This window comes from Manduca sexta, chromosome 26 (assembly GCF_014839805.1).
Source record: "Manduca sexta isolate Smith_Timp_Sample1 chromosome 26, JHU_Msex_v1.0, whole genome shotgun sequence".
Lineage (NCBI taxonomy): Eukaryota > Metazoa > Arthropoda > Insecta > Lepidoptera > Sphingidae > Manduca > Manduca sexta.
In genome coordinates, this window is record NC_051140.1 from 5,990,818 (window position 1) to 6,006,318 (window position 15,501).

General features: G+C 34.7%; 2 long non-coding RNA genes across 2 annotated transcripts in view; one reads left to right on the top strand and one right to left on the bottom strand.

Moving 5' to 3' along the window:
- Positions 1 to 10,132, bottom strand: part of LOC115452618 — a 28,345-nt gene extending 18,213 nt beyond the window's left edge. Inside the window, exon 1 of the long non-coding RNA XR_003939497.1 lies at positions 10,063 to 10,132. This is a non-coding gene — a long non-coding RNA (uncharacterized LOC115452618). The remainder of the gene's footprint in view (positions 1 to 10,062) is intronic.
- A 521-nt stretch (positions 10,133 to 10,653) lies between these two features.
- Positions 10,654 to 11,048, top strand: LOC119190671. Its single transcript, XR_005113046.1, has 2 exons — positions 10,654 to 10,773; positions 10,920 to 11,048. It is a non-coding gene; the product is annotated as an uncharacterized LOC119190671 (long non-coding RNA).
- The last annotated feature ends 4,453 nt before the right edge of the window (positions 11,049 to 15,501 follow it).

A 15,501-nucleotide genomic window follows, 5' to 3' on the forward strand; every position in this document is an offset into this window, starting at 1 on the left:
TGTAAAGCCATCGGTTCTACGCCTGATCTCTCTCCGGTCACGTCGGATTGCCGTCTCACAGGACTATGAGAGTAAAAGAACAGAGAGTGCACCTGTGTATTGCGCATATTACTATAATATGTCCTGTGTACCTGGTTGATTTCCATTGAGATTGACCGCAGTGGCCGAAATTCGATTAAGAATTCATTCACAAAATGCAAAGGTAACTAAATACGAAAGTCATAGATAGAGGGATTCATAATAATAGATGGGAGCCTAATTCATACTGTACAGTGTCCAGATTCCACTCCTAGCGAGAAAAGTATGTTATACACTAACAAATTTGACTGACAACCTCGACCTCATCATTTCAGCGGGGAATCGTCCACTGCTGGACATAGACCTCCCCCATTGAGTGCCACAGGGACTGGTTCTGGGCCGCCCTCAGACTCCGGCGACCCTCACTAATTTCAAAACGTGCTCTCCTACTATACCAGTTAAGAATTCCAGCTCTACAATTTACATATTGACAAAACCGTGTTTCAAATCTATCGTACCAAATTAGTAGATCAGACACGAGACGTCTTCGTTATCCGACACTCTTAACTTTTCCAATTTCCATGTTACCTAATAAAAGTTTCTTTGGAGAATGGCTTCCTTTTTATTACCTTTAACACGGTGTAAACGAGTCTTGAACATCTTTCGGACATCAAAGCTCAGATAATCCAATAAGGTGCATCCAAGGACCCTAGTACGAATAATTTGAAGAGGGTGCTGTCCTAATGAATTTGAATGAAGAAAAAGATCTTTTTATATTAGTCGTGTAACAACCTTAAAATGTGACGGCCTGATGAATTGGGATTAAGGTTTTGATGTAGAACGTAACGTTTTATGGAATCTGTAGCTAAAGGGCGTTAACTTAAAGAATTTCTTTGATTTGTCAGATTTCGTATTTGGAATTTTGAGTTAAATAATTTGCTTTGAAAATTATTTTAGATCTTTACGTAAAAATGTTTATTTCAACGAATCATTGTTCGTTAAATTAGATTTCTACAACAGTAATATTGCTTGATGGCTCATATAAATTAATTGTAACAGGTATACTTATATATAAATTTCACGTTTTTTTTTACACAATGTATTTTTTTATTATGAGAATTTGTTCTAGTCATAAACTGACGTAATACAAACTATTTATTTATAGGTTATTTTTCCCTCGAAGATTTTCTTCATAAGAAGTTACTAGTAGTTTTTCTCGCTGGCAGTACCTTATCTCTTTAGACGGTACATTGAATTATGTTGTCCCGACAAGATTAATGAGATTACGATGCCGCTGTCGCCGTCAGTTACTTACCTAGTTTATTGGAAATTTCTCGGGCCTATTTCTCTTTATTTGGAACACTTCTTTCCAACTAATCGAGTCTTCAGTAACTAGAGCTTGAATAGACCGAAGGGTTAATCTACAAAGAAAAACTTATTTGGTATTAAGTCAATGGTTTTAGGTGCCTATCTTTTGGCAGGACGATTTTTTATTTTTTTCTTTGACAAGACGAGCTTGCCGTTCGTCTGATGGTAAGTGATACGATTGCCCATAAATAGTAGAAACATCATCTAACACCTTGAATTACAAAGTATTGTTTGGTATTCCACTATGCTCGCCATCCTGAGACTCGAGATGTTAAGTCCTATTATGTCCAGTAGTTAGACTGGCTACAATGTCTTTCAAACCGGAACACAACCGTAGCTACACTCTGCTGCTTGGTGGCAGAAAAGACATTACGGTGGTATCTACCCATGCGGACTCTCACATATGGGACCTACCATCATTAAAAATAATATCATTATTATATAAATAATATCCTATAAGTCGATCTGGAAATGTTGGGGGGAGGCCCACGTTCAGCAGTGGACATCATGCAGCTAATATTATAGCGTTTTCTATTACGTTAATGAAAATTGAAATTGCAAGTTTTTTATTGACGATATTAAATATTTAATCCAAGTTGAAATTAACAAGTGAAATGTTGTGTTTGTTTGTTTTGAATAATACTTTTAGAGCTTGCATGGATAGGCGTAGTTGGAGTAATCAGCACTCATTTGTATCGTTAAACCAGGTGTTAAAAAACTAAGACCTTTAGAATATCTTATAGAAATCGACGACCAACCATTAATTGGGTTACAGAGACATCACTACGGTTACTTCACTCTATAAATCAAAACAATATTTTATTAAATTTAAATTTCAAATTATAAGAACAAGTATTAATTTAAATACAAAGTTTGCACGATAAATTCCTTTATGCTTCTTCAGCATCCGCTCAACAGGGCTTGAACTTTAATGAAACAATAAACATGCAGCAAAGTAATAGAAAATACTTGAAGTATTTATCAAATGGAGCATTGTAGTGGAAAGTTGGTACAAACCGCGTGGCGTCGCTTTGTTTCAGTTCAACTTTCAGCCCGCGGTTTTGTCTGTGGCTTCCACCACTTTTTTGCACAAACATAGCTCTTGACATAAAATATGGGGGAAGAGAAGGTAGACTTCAATAGAGAATTGAGAAAAGAGATACGACAATACAAAGAGAAATTGAGACATCATCTGAATAGCTATGTTGCTTTAACTGCTAAACATTCTTTCTATATTACATTTACTATACGTGGGTGAATGAATCCATCTTGACTGAATATCGGCCACGGCGGGCAATTTCAACCAAAATCAACGAGGTACGCAGGACTAGGATATATATAATACACAGGGGCACTCTCTATTCCCTCACTCTTATATTCCGGTGAGATGGCGATCAGACATGACCGGAAAGAGATCATGCGCAAGACCAACGGCTTTACTTGCTTTCTGAGGCACAGAGGTATTACGTCTCATAGGCCGGTGGGACGGCAATCAGCCATGACCGGAGAGGGATCAGGCGCAGGACCAACGACAACAACGGCTTTACGCACTTTCCGAAGCACGGAAGTATCACACTGCCAACTTTCTGACACCAAGCAGCGAGTAAGTAATTTGCAAAATGGAAAAACCCAATTACAATTATTTTTCTCCCGATCCGCGTTTCGTATCCAGGACCTCAGTTAATCGTACTCGTACTACGTACGCATTACAGCATTTAGACAATCAATCAAGGTACTCATAAACAGCGTGAGGCCTCAGGCGAAATAAAAAAAAATACGACGCGTAGCCCTGGACGGAGCGAAAATATTCCCTGGTTTTTTAACAGTTTTGCCGGTAAGATTTTACAAAAGCTCTCCCAAGGCTCCGCGCGAGGCTCCTGCAAGCGCGAGGCCCTGGGCAGCTGCCCAGATGGCCTCCCCCTAAGAGACCGCCTCTACTTGCCAATCCAATATGGAACCGCCCATGACCACTACACGCTATTCACGCAAATTGCAATGGTACAGCCACAACAAATAAAATAATATAGCGGCTTCTACCCACCGCTATGCATTACCTCAGAAATTTATTAAGATCTAAACCTATCCAAAGCCTTATGTACTAAAATCTACATCACCTAGTATTTCAGATCATAATAACGCTATCCGACTGTGACAACATGCAGTTTATAACACAAACTAGACATCCATTAAGGCGAGCCTGAACGTAAACATTCTGTACAAGTACTCTATTATGTTTACCGGCTACGAAAATGTTTTACTGTTAAAGTTGCCCATTCTCCGTGCTTCGGCTATTTGAATATGCAAAGTTGTGACAAAAACCGCTTGTAGGTGAACGAAAAATGGGACCGGGGAAAGAGAATTATTGTTTATCGCCGCTTTGTTTAGGCTACCTGTAGAGGAATTTGGACGAGTGTTAATATAATTTATAGGTCGGAAAATTAATCTTGCTTTTATTGCGATGGCAAAGTAAGAGAAACAAGGGGTAGGGTATTAAACAGCTTTTAAACATGGCTTACCAGTTGATTTTAATAATATTTAAGTCTCTTTGGATAATTTTATCAACGAAACCCAAGATACTATTAATATGACAAAATCAACCACGTGAATTAGAATAATCTCGCTCCACTATGTAATATATAACCTAACCTGCTAAGTCACATGTGTATTGTATCGAAAAATAAAAATCTCGATTGGGAGTGCCACTTATGCTTTTTCGTCTTAGAGTTAACTTTGTCAGTAGATGAAATTATTCCATATTTTGGCACTACATGGCGAGGTTTTTTATTTTCCTGGTCCAGTTGTAGATCGACGGTTGGAAGGCAAATATATCTAAACGACACATATACTGAAAATGATTTGTATAAATATTTGTAACCGCCAGATTTTTCTTCGTCGTTTGTTCTAGTTTTTGTAGCTCTAGGACAATTTTAATATGATAACACTCTATTATTACAAAGTAAAAAGTATAATTGTTATGAATTTTCCTATTAAAATTAAAACTTTGAACCGCTCTATTCAAAAGTTTACTAAGTGTCGCTTAGATAATTGCCTTCAAACCATGAAACATATTTTTGAAAGTGAATGTACGTTTATTTTATTAAATAGGACAACACAGTTCATAATAATAACAAAAGTTTGTATACACAATGAAAAAAATCAACAGAAAGCGAATCTTCAAACAAAATTCTTAAAAGCCGCCCCGCGAACGTTCATCAATATTAAAACCACTTGTGTTCCAAATCACAATCAATTTATTTTCCATTTAGCGACAAACAGTCATTGTTTCTTCCGACATAAGCACCGGTACATACAGATTATTATTCGATTCTGTTTAAACTGCTCTCGACGGAAACGCCATCTGTCACGTCGTTCCAATTGATGTTTTTATTTTAGCTTTCTTTTGTTTTTTTTTTTGTTTTACTTTTCTCTTTGTATTTTTAGGTCAACTCGCACGCGTATATTTATTTTTTTTCGTTGGGCTAAACTAAACGTGGCCATAATATAGAAAATGAAATACATCTTCCTAACTCATAAAAATAGCATATGTGAGAGTAAATGACGCCTTTAGAATTTATAAACGGGACTACACAGAAAGCATTAAATATATAACAGTAACACCAAAAGTAACACCATTTTCTTTGTTCTTGTTTTTTTTCCATCGTTATGGATACCATTATGACGGATACAATATCAGCCAGCTTAATTGATAGATACATATAAAACCTTCAACAAATTCTTTGTACTATGGCTCCTAAATTCGTAAGGTAAACATGAAAAGATAAATAATTTAAAAATACAAATAAGAATATATTTTTATTTACGCGTATAGGCCTTTGGCATTGTATTTCTTTAATAAAAATGAGCGCGGCTTACTTTCTAGTGACTTGTTTTGTTAGCGCGTGGCTTTTATTTTTTCTTTTCATTAATATTTTATATGAACCTCTTATTACAATATAGCATCGTAATATTAACCAACTATTTGCACCCTAAAAGTAAAGTAAATTTCAAATATAGGTGGATTAACTGAAGCTGACACGTTCACATTACTCACACTAATACAATTTTAAATATGTAAATAAACAAATCTATATAAATAAAAAGAAGCTATATAAATCAAAATTAGTTGCCACATATACATATGCATTAGTTGAGAACGGCTCGTTCCGCATGACTGATGCCTCTTTTGTTGTGTTCTTAATTTAAAGAACAATATTTATATCAAAGAATAATTTTGAATATAATAATTATATCAACGGGTGAAAGGCTTGACTTAAGCGACATTTTATTCGCAAAATTTTAACTAATAAGGTTCCCTAGAAATATTGTACCACGTTTTATGTACTAACTTAAATAAGCATGTGAATAAAGTACACAGATGATAATATTGTATTTTATATATATTTATCTTAACAATGACCTCTAAAGCAGAATTATAACTCAACCCAATAAAAATTCTCTCAAATACTCAGACAGACAAAAATGGCATATAAAAAAATCTTGCCTAATACGAACAAATGGGAAACATTTGGCCACACAAAAAGGGAAGCGGGCCCTTAATTGATTTAATTTGTCGACAGTCAAAACTTCGCTGTGAGGTGTCGCTGTCACGTAGAACGGTAAAGGTGTAGACACACTGTAATTCTATTTTAAAATTTATTTTTTTTACTAAAATATTTTGAGCAATTTCTATCGTAACAATTTTATTTTTCTGCTATTATACCGCCTTAGAGTACAGCTTAGCTATGCGGATTTACATTTATAATAAAATATTGGGTTTGTTTACAACATTCTTACTTTTTCTTTTGCAGTTTCCGTATCTGACGATGACGGAAACGTTGCAATTCTTACGTAGATGACGATCTGACTAGTAATTGAACCTCATACATAACTCACAGCCGACTTTCACTACAACACCATCAACAGAATAATGTGCTGAGAAAATACAATACAAATACAAATAATATTAAAATGACCATTCCGAAGGTATACTTGGTATAGCTCATCCAACGCAAAATGAAGTCATTTAATTAATCAGACCACGAAGTAAAGAATTGTCGCTGAACAAAATACATAAAAAATACGGTGAATCAAATAACCAACTCCTGTTGAAATCGATTAGTGAACATTCAACAAATTTCCAATCCATATAATTTTTAAATTAAATTAAGGTGTTACTTCAATAGAATCTAGAAGTAATAAATTAATCTGTGACGGTACAATACGAAGTGCGAACAAAAAACCAGTTAAGTTATTTTAATATTAAACAAACAAAACGGTATTCTCATTTAAAATAAGAATAATATGTCATAGCATTGTATTCTTTATACGTCAAAGTGCGGCCTCATTGCGAATGCGCCTTTAAGCCGTGTTTTTTAAACAGAGCTTTTCCATTTGTTTTCATTAAAGCTCGCCAGCTTTATTGCGCTCTATTTATACGCCGGCTGCGAAAGGGAAATCCGTTAATGAATCTGTTATCACTATCCTAGTTAGACTAAATACTATTAGAATTGGGGATTGTATGGATTATTGGTATTGCACAAGTATTTGAAACGTATAAGCCTTTTTAAAACAGATGACAAACAAACTAATAAGTGGGTCAGTTGACAGTGACTGCGACCGACCAATAAGACGTTAGTTTTGGACCTGTTAGGTAATCAACGCCTTAAGTTTATAAGTTCAAAGGAGTCAAAAAAGATTATTATTATAATAAAACTAGCCGACCCGACAGACGTTGTCATATTGTCTTAACTATGAATTTGCTGCGCACATTCTGTCAATCGCTGATAATTATTTCAAACTGACAGTTAAGTGAAATTAATATTGTCGTTAAGTTTTCTTCATATTTTCTAATATTCCGTTCAACATCCTTAATTTTTTCTTTCATACGAACCTTTTTCTAACAGTTAACACAACAAAACAAGAATTAGCGAATTTTTTCCATCCGTTCATGCATTATGCAATGACCAAGGGAAATTGAGATTCATTTTTACATATAGATAAGTTACTACATCTTATGTATCTTGGTTTTACTGGCATTGTGATCTCCTGGCAAGTCTGGCTTCGTGTTGAATTAGTAAATATCCAATTAGATAGACCGCCATAATTCTAGCGACTGTTGATCGCCGATGTCGTTGGTGCATACACTTAACTTCATTGATAAGATCTATTATAGTCAACCGGAATAAAAACACGACGTATTCCCAAGACAATACCACGAATACTTACTAAAGTATAATTCCCATTATGTATCGGAGATGATCCGCTATATTTCACATTAAAATTCCCGTACATCGGCTCAGATGCATCGCGGATGCAGCGCGGCACTTTTATTGTGATCCCCGAAGCGCCCAGCTCTTTGTGATGTAAAAGATTGATGCCTATCTCTTACAGTTGAGACTGCTCTGGTATCTAGTAAGAATTTTTGAGGATGTCTTTCGTGTTACAATTTAGGGTTTTGGAGAGACGAATATTATATTATTGTCTTGCTTTAGATGGTTTGCTGATAATAATTATGTAATGTTTGATGGAATATCTGTTTTTTTTTAGTAAGAAATGATTATACACTTTCTTTGCTTAGACTTAGTCAACTAAAAACGCAGATTTATTGAAAATATACATATTGTACGTAGGTAATGCTAATTTAATTATTTTATATTTCAGCAACAAATAATTTATACCAAGACGACACACACCACATCGCATAAATTCCAGACCAGGTACTAAGCAGCAAGCCCTATATCACTTTTCCGGCCCGAGATTCGAACCAGGGACCTAAGACCAGTATCATGAGTAATCAATACCAAGAAGTAGCCACATATTAATCAAGATATGATAATAACGAAAAATCTAGAACGTTCTTTAAAATATCATCCAAAGCCACGGCATGAACGAGTATGTCACAGAAGATCCGCGTGAATACGTAATGCAACACGGAACGTAATGTGACGTTGCATTTTGTAGGTGGCATTCAACTCACCGTCTTATTTTACAATGCAATTGTGAGTCGGAATTCTATTTTATCTATTCAACAGTTGTATATTTCGTCTAGAAGGTTACATCATTAATTTCTAATATCTGGTGTTGTGTTATTGCTTACAATAAGTGATTTTAATGAATGAATGGGAGAATTATGGTATCTTTTGACTTTTCATTGTCTTTTTCACGCTACATCTGTTGATCATTTCTGACACTATCCGAATCCAATGTGGGGTCAACGTAATAAACTTGTAGATAGGACTTGAATCGCTTTTAAAAACAACCGCTACATGTCTTAAAAACATTAAAAATTACTCTAGAATTAACAATAAAATATAGGGTTCGTATAGATAGTTAAAACTAACCATACATTTAAAAAAAGAACATCGGAAAAAACTGTCAAAATCACGTTGAGTTTAAAGTATATCAAACCTACACTATTGTTTATAACAGTATGGCCTCGAGTTTTATTAAAATGCATCCTAAAAAACAGGAGAGCTGGAGAGCACAAAGCGTAGAATTTATCGTCCACCTCCCTGCCCAAAACACTCATACACCGATATACAGACGTGCCTAATAAATGGATGTGGCGGCATTAGATATTAAACAATACTCTTGAATGTTGTGTTAATTATATGTGGTTCGAATTTAATGTTTTGGTAGAAATGTTTACTATAAATTTATATTAATATAAATGCCAAAGTTTGGATATTTTTAAGTCAAACACACTAGGACGGCTGAACAGATCTGGATGAAATATGGGACAGAGGTTCATTTTAGTCTAGAATAAAACAGACTACTTTTTCTTCCAGGAAAATATATAGCGGGACTGGTATCCTACAAAAACTTTCTCCCGCATAGTAGCAGTTTATCATGATATATTCAGTGAAATTTTATCAAGAAGTGTAGGAATAATCTTGAAAAAATAGTTCAATTTAGGTAATCTTTATGCAAGCGAAAAAAGATTTATTACAATTACAGTCGTTAGGTTATTACAAAAAAAAAAGTTACACCATACACACACCATCACGCATTTATCCCCGAAGGGGTATGCAGAGGCGCTACCAGGGCACCCACTTTTCGCCAAGTGTGTTCCGTCCCATGATATGATAGGGGGCGAGCCTATCACCATATCGGGCACATATTCCAGACTCCAGGCTGATACTGAGCAGAAAAATAAAGTTACAATATTATTAAATTACGAAAACTGCTATTTCATTTCTAAACATCTTTTTTTTGTTATATAGGAATGGCAAGTTATCTCTCTGCACCTTTGGATAAGTGATGTCGACAAGAAGTATTGACAAAATGTTTATTCCTCGCCACTCGATACTATGCCGGCCTGTAGCCTTAACCCATTTGCCATCGGAATGATTGGAATGTTAGCCGGCTAACATGACAGCTACATGACATTACGCGTGTCACGGAAAAATAACCTTATTGTGTAATAAATAATAAAGTTATATTCCCGTAACATGCGTAATGTCATGTAACTGTCATGTAGCTGTCATGTTAGCCGGCTAACATGTCAAGCATTAATTAGTTGAAAATAAAGCGACATCCAGCACCCTGTTAAGTCGATTGTATCGGTGTCCCGACGACCACGTAAACAATGCTCGCAACCACGGGACAACTTTCCCTTTGTGGTTTATATGGAATGCTTTTACAGATAATGTACATAGCTGCGGTTAAAAAGCTTACCTCACTTCAGGTGTTCTCAATTATTCATGCATATTTCGCCTTGTATGTATAATTTGTCGAATATACCTATAAACAAAGACATTATATAGTTTATTATAGACCGGACATTAGAGGGTAAGGCTCATATTTTTAGCGCATTTTGTAAAATGTTTGTGTCCGAAGAGTTAGACTCCAAAAAACAAATAAAAAAAATATAATAAATCTACTTTTTATAAAAATGAAATATAGTACGTACAATTTTTTATTATGTCAAATTTTTTCATAAACATATTTCTAGTATTTATTTTTCCACATTAAAATAAAAAATATTCGACTTTTTCATTCCATACATTTTGTTGGTGTCCGCATACGCCCACTCCACACAAATCATTACACATATAATTTTTTATCATTATAAATTTTTATTTTTCGTATATATCTTGTTCTATAGGATATTAACTACGAAAAAAAACGACAACAACTACAATTAATCACCCCGTATTGTTTATATTAACAACTTAAGAGGTGTCCCAAATTTTATTCTCTTGTAACACGTCAGTTGTGTAACGCGATATTTCCTGGTCTTGTTTATAATCTACCATAAAGAATTAATTTATTTAAAGTGTCAATACTAGCTCATCGTACTTGACACATTCCTGAACAATTCCGCCATCTTTTTTTCGTGTTAGTTGGAAGAACGTGTTGGAGCAGACTGTTTGTCGTTAAGAAAAGGTAAGATTTATTCCTTGGAATTATCATTAATTAAATAGTTGTCCTGATTTTTTGTTTTAAATCATACACAACAATCATTTCTTTGTTGAACTATGACAGTTTTTGAAGGCTATATTTATTACTTTACATGTTATGATTTTTTTTAGGTTAGTTCGTGTTGTAAATTACATCCGTTGTGCGACAGAGTGACACAAATTGTGCGACGTATTACAACGGAAATTATAAAGGAAAGTGTAGATTGTAATATTTCAGAACAATTAAATTTTTGATCACTACACAAACTGTATTTATTTTTCCACAACATTTATAAAACATAATTTAAAAATAAGTCAGCTGAATCTGAAAATAAACAACTTAATAATACGTCATATATAATAAAAAATATATACAAAAAATCATGTTTTTAATTTAATGTTATTATTTATTTTATCAATTTATTACACACAAAATAATTCGAAAACTAAATATACATACTAAATACAAACATACATAAAAAATGAAATATATATACCACTCACTTATTTAAAATGCATAATAAGCTCTGTCAGTGTTACTGTGTAAAAAGGTTTACAAATTCTGTTGTAACCCATTATTTCAGTTGTGACACCTTCTGTTGTGATCTCCTGTATGCGATAGCGCTAAAAATATGAGCCTTACCCTAGAGCCAAAGTTTTGCTCCAAAAATTATTCCCAATTGGTAATAAGTCGATGTCTTATTTGAAATATCTGTAAAGATGTCACAGCGACCTTAGATAATAATATATTTACAGAAAATACGTGGAAATCATGATATGGAAAAAATTTGAAGTATTTTACATTGATTTTTTGCTATTTCACGACAATTTGAGTAACCATCATATATGCTCAAAACGTTTATATGAGAATCTTCCCAATGTCCGCTCTATATAATACTAGAACTCTTTGCCTGTAAATGAGTCTAAGACCCATATTAATAAATCAATCCCACTATTAAGTAAGATCTCAAGTAGATGGTAAATGTACTTAACAATTAACATTTTTAAAAACGATCCCAATCGCTTTTTTCGATCTATCTCAAAAATGGACCAATCAGAGCAAAGTATTTTTGACATGCTTAAAAAACAAAGCTTATGTTGTCATTTAAAAGTTTCCTCTCAGCTGAGTCGGCTTTGTTTAAGAAACAAAACTCATCTAGCAAAATCCGTCATATACATACGATGTAGACATCTGTTTAGTAAATAGCGCCGATCTTAAGATGCTGACTTTAAATTTACAGGATCTCAGTAGATATGGTAATAAAGACCGAAACTGATTTGTATCTATTAACTAGTTGACTCGACAGACGTTGTCCCGTTTTAACTATGAATTTGCAGCGCGCATTCTGTCAATCTTTGAAATTAACTTTTCTTAAATTTTCTAACGTTCCGCTCAACTACCTTAATTTTTTCTTTCATAAGATCCTTCTCGTGACAATAACAAACACAACAAAAAAAACAGTAAAATCGGCCCAGCCGTTCACGCGTGATGGCGTGACCAACGGAAATAGGGATTCATTTTTATATATATAGATAATATATAATAATAATATCAGCCCTATATTATATACTGTCCCACTGCTGGGTACGTGCCTCCTCTACTACTGAGAGGGATTAGGCCTTAGTCTACCACGCTGACCTAGTGCCGATTGGTAGACTTTACAAAACCTCGAAATTCCTATAGAGAATTTCTCAGGTTTGCAAGTTTCCTCACGATGCTTTCCTTCACCGATAAAGCAAACAATACACACATGATTTTTGAAAACTCAGAGATGTGTGCCCTTGGGTTTTGAACCTGCGGACATTCGTCTCGACAGTCCGTTCTGCAACCAACTAGGCTATCATCGCTTATCTATTTATACAGCCCTTAAAATCTTTATATGCCAACGCTGTATCATTATTGTAGATTGTCATGAAATATTTTAAGCCAGGATTTTTTTGTGAAAATAGTTACAAATGTTTGTTCGAAGATGTACCTATCTCTTGTCGGTCGACATTTTTTGGATTCCGGAGTTCTTTTGGATTTTGGAGTCTCTTAACATGAGATACGCTGAAGCCATGTTACCGAGTCTAGGATAAAAAAAATAATCAATTGGTTTTAAAATTCTACTTTTACCATCAAATGCCTGCACAACGGACTAAACTAAAGAGAAATTGTGAAATCGCAGTGAAATTATACATTTAGTCTCACTAACGCTGCCATCATACTTTAGAAACTAAAACTTTATTTTCACTGGAATAAAATTGAAAATCACACGATCCATCATTTTTTGTGCGTACTATACTCCCCGTCGCGTCGCCGCAACATCCACAAACCGCACCATGATAACGGACTTGCGGAAAGTAAACTTTATCGACATGCAAAAATGTTTAATTTTGCATATTCAACATGCGGCACACATCGCGCCTCAAACCGCGCCGCGCGCAACCACAGCGAGCGGTGGATACGTCTGATTTTACAGTGCACGAAAATTTAATTTTAATTCTTTACTATTGTTTTGATATATTTAGGAGTGTCTATAATAAATTCAATAAAACTTACTACAAAAATAAACATATTTAAACTCTTCAAATATTGGAAAAGTAACGAATATTAATTAAAAAAATTTACGGGGCTACAAATATTCCGAACCAAATAAATAATCAAATTTCGAACGACTGGAATTTCACATTATCCGAGTCGAATCTTATTTAAAATTCAAATGCAGAAGTTAACAGCTTGCCGGAATTAGCTGGAGATCTTGCCGAAGGTCGGAGGACACAGGACGGCACTTCGCTTGTAATCCCTCAAAGTGCTCAAAAGTGAGAAAATAAGGGTTAAGTTTTAAAAGCACTTTGTCTGAAATCGATGGTGGCTTGAACTGCTAAAGGTAGCGATTAGCGGATCATGACTCTTTAGGTCTATTTTTTATCATCACATAAAAAATGATGCGTCAAATAATTTATTTTAGGTTAAAATTAATCTTACTAAATAGAGTGATCAATCAAGTTGAATCGAAAAAAGAAAGGTAAAAACAGCCATAAGATGGTATTGTTGTGTTAGCATACGATCAATCAGCATTTAAGTTAGATCATGATTATTATTATTGCAATAGAAAATTGCACTATGCAATATATAATATTTATAGAATACTATAGTTGATCCAATTACTTTGTATTATATAACAGTTTTATGTCTTTAAGATATATTTACACATAAACAGTCTTATTTTGAACCAAATACATTCATCAGTTCAATCATTTTGCAATCAAGAACAATATTAATTTAAAAAATTTTTGAAGACATTCCAAATTCAAAAGGCTTATTCAAACGAATCGCTCATAACACGCCCCCAACTACGAACGTACATACGACAATCGGATCTGGATTTTAAATAAATAATGAGGGAACACGAGCAGCCGGCGGCGCGTCGGAACACTTCGCTTTTAACTTTTTAATAACGGCCCATCGACTCCCTAATAAGTCCAGTTTGTTTTAGACTGGCGTCTTCAATAGCTCAATTACATACCACATGACACACATTCTTTATTCACGATAATATGTCACATGACACTGACAAGATCTATTATGTGGGTAAATGTGGGTAATGGAGCGTTTACTTGCATTCCTTTATGGAAAATAGTCCGTTAATATTACATTTTTGTAGGGTTTTCTCGAGCGTGTCGGGAGAGGTATGAAATATTTCCATTTGAAATATCTACGCAGAATGTTTTCACAGTGTCACTACGTAGATCGGACCGTCAGCTAATAAGTTTAAAACGTTATATAATTGTAAATTGTAAGTAAATATTGTAACTGACTTTTCGGACAACTAACACCTCAGTTCCCGCGTGACCATGAAGGCTGGAGTTTTAAAAACTGTAGGAGAAAATTTTACATATATTACAAACCGCGATAAAATCCGAAAAATAGTTTCATTTCAATGTCTAATATTGGCGTAAACAAAAGAAATCATTATATTTATTTTCTTCAGAAGCATGGGTTAGAAGAGTGACGTTCAAAATAATTTACTGTTGCTTCTTATTGTGATGTAGGTCTCTTGTAGAATGTTACAACAAAGAAGTGAAGTTTTCTCTGAACTAATATTTCTAGTTCTTGTAGCAGATGACGACGACGGAGTCACATAATCTTAAGTAATCAATACGATCTATCAGTGGCGAAGGGTGAAATCTTTCAAAAGGTAAGCCGATGCAAAAAAGCAATCCCCTTGGTTAATATATCGCTGCCATTTTAACAGAAAACATACACTAAGACAGACGTAAATAAACCTAAAAGGGAAGTCGGTAGGAATCGGGTTGTACGGACACTTCGGACATCACTGTGATCTATAAATAGTATATAATAGTATAAGTATAAATAGTATAATCATACAGCAGAGGCGCAGCCAGGGCACCCACTTTTCGCCAAGTGTGTTCCGTCCCATGATCTGCTAGGGGCCGAGCCTATCGCCATATCGTGCACAAATTCCAGACTCCAGGTTACTGAGCAGAAAAACACAAATATCACTTTACCCGACCCGGGATTCGAACACATGACCTCAGAGCGCTGCCGTACCGTGCCGTCGTATCATTCCATGTATTAATACAACAGTATCGATATTCACCGTGGTTGTGGTTTTCTGTAATTATTGTAGATCCTTTAATAAATAAATATTTCCTAGAACACTAGACTGTCGATAACCTGCGGCGCCACACAGTATGTCAACTGACTAAT